The sequence below is a fragment of the Vicugna pacos genome, chromosome 27 (genome assembly GCF_048564905.1).
Source record: "Vicugna pacos chromosome 27, VicPac4, whole genome shotgun sequence".
Taxonomy (NCBI): Eukaryota; Metazoa; Chordata; class Mammalia; order Artiodactyla; family Camelidae; genus Vicugna; species Vicugna pacos.
This window is the reverse complement of record NC_133013.1, coordinates 14,012,035-14,014,545: the sequence shown is the minus strand read 5'-3', so window position 1 is coordinate 14,014,545 and position 2,511 is coordinate 14,012,035.

Here is a 2,511-nt window from a genome sequence, read left to right as displayed (position 1 = left end):
TGGTGGAACTGGGATTCGAAACCAAGTCCTCAGGTTCCCAAGGGGTTCAGGAAGCCCCTAAGCTTCACCTTGACCAGCATCCTTCAGTGCCTCGGGGGCTGCATTAGCCTTGATGGTGAGTGCTGTTCCTGCACCAGTCCCGGCCGCCAGCCCTTCCCCACCCCAGCTGTCACTCCCAGGTCCACCAGTTGGAAATGCTCATTAGAGCAGTGACAGTGACAGGCGCTGGCTGCCCAGCCTCGGGCCCTGTGGACACAGCCGCTGTCTTTTGAACTTGGCAGCGAAGCTGGGACTCAACATTGCCCCTGCACGTGCTGGGCCGCCTGACCTGGTGTCTGGGGAAGAGATGGGGTAGGCGGCCAAAGCATGAAACCGCTAGAAAACGTGGAATCGCCTTCTGGCAGAGCCCAGGCTGGAAATGCGTAGTAGAGCAATGAAGCAGAGGACAGAGAGGCACGGGTGACGAGCAAGAAGGCCACAGACACAGGGTGGGAATGGCCCTGGGGCTCTTCCGTGGACTCTGCCGGATGTCACCAGTTGTCCTGGCTGGGACTCTCCCTCCAACAGTCTGCCTCGAAATTAGGAATTCATACCAGGCTGGGTTACAGCAGAGAGGTGGCCTCCAGCCATGCTCCTTTGCTGCATCCATGAAACTGGGGGACTTCAGACCACCCAGCCTTAACCCCTCTTCCACAGCATCTGCCCGCAGCTTGGGGTGGGTCCAGCCACTTCATCCCCTGTCTCTGTTTCCTCATCAGTAAACTGAGAAGAGGAGACCTCCCGGCTCAGATGCCCTTGGGATTGAACCTGATGAGACACTTTGAGTCTTTCAGCCCCAGAGGGCAGTTGATGGATGCAGGCGACTCACTGCCTTCTTCTCCAGGTGCTCTCCCAGGCCAAGCGGGCAAGGACTGGGCGCAGTGAGTTCTCAGCTCCCCCACCCCAGCTCAGACCACCTCCTTGCCTGTCTTTGCACTGAGTGGGAGCCCTGGCAAAGAGTAGGTGCCCAATAATGAAAATATGCCTGTTGAATGAATCAATGAATGAATGATCCCAGTTTCCCAAAAGCGCTTCCCTCTGGCTACTCACCAGATGGGTTCCCCTGGCCTCGGTTTCCAGACCGAAACAAAGTAGGCAGGTTTCTCTGCCTCCCTTTATGGGAGAGCTGCAGGAACGGTCACAGTCATGGAGGAGACAGATGTGGGTGTTGCATACCAGTAAGCACCCCTAATTTAGTGTCAGCGCCCCTCAATTGCCTCCCCATTGCATTCCAGAAGAGGCACGTTTTCCCAGATGACTTGGTGTCCCTGCGTCAAGTAGTCTTAGAGTGGTCCATTCACTGAGTGTCTGGCACGTGTCAGCCCCCGCACTGGACAGCTCTGGGCCCTTTGTCTAGACCGTCCCCCTCCTCCATCAGCTCGCTAAGGTCAGGATTATCCATCCCTGTTTTTATGGAGAAGGGGACCAAGGCTCAGAGCTTGTCAGAGGGCTAGTAAATGGCAGAGCTGTGCTTTAACCCGGGTGGAGAATTCCTTCCTTGAATCTCTGCCTCCCTCTCTGCACAGCAATTGGAGTTTCCTCGACCTCACCCCTTAGACAATCCACCTCCAGCCACCATTGGAGGGAACTGTACTCAAGCCTTAGAGAAAAATGGAAGCTCAGATCTAAGGAGCCATCTGAATAATACAGAATATTGAAAACGCTTCTCCCAACCCCAATCTGGTGTGGGGAGCCATGAACAGATCCTGGGAGAGACACATCCCTGCTACTTAATGAAGTCTCTTTTCATATTTGCTCCCTTATCTGGACTGATTTTTGCTGTGGAAAATAAGAAAAGAGACTCAGAGTTTAAAACAAGGCTTTGTCTTTACTGAAAAGCTGCATGGAAGAAGAGGGTGAAGGGAATTCTCACAAGTAGAAGCAGATTGGCAACCACATCTCCACCGCTGAGTGCACTGAAATCACAGGCTTTCTGCTGTGACAAGGGACAGCCTGAGATCGTCTCTGAGAAGTGCCTTGTGGTCTGCATGGGAGGAGGGGGTCATGCTTCTCCTCAGATAAGAGGAAGACAAATCTTATAATTTAGCCAACTCTAAAAGGGCTATTTGAATGGGGTGCAGATGACATTTATTTTAAAAAGGGTCAGGAGGTTTGTCCAGCAAAACATTAAAGAGATATCATTTCATCACAATTACCGGTTTCTTCGTCCCACCACAGGTTATGTGGGTGCACCTCTGTCTATTATGGAGTGAATTTCTTTATTTCAATTACCTCTTCTCCACCAACAGGCTCGTGTGTGTCAGCATTAGAAAGATTTTTTTTTCCATTCAGGTACATTTTTCTCTGTTCGTTTTATTCCGCTTGAGATCATTCTGCTGTCAAGAATTTCTTGTCCAGTGGCAGGGAAAGATAAATAATTTTAAAATCTCACTTCTCACCCAGATTCTATGACTTCCCATCCTCTCTTCCTGCCGTTCATCTCCAGAAACTTGGCAGGAACAAATTTCTCCC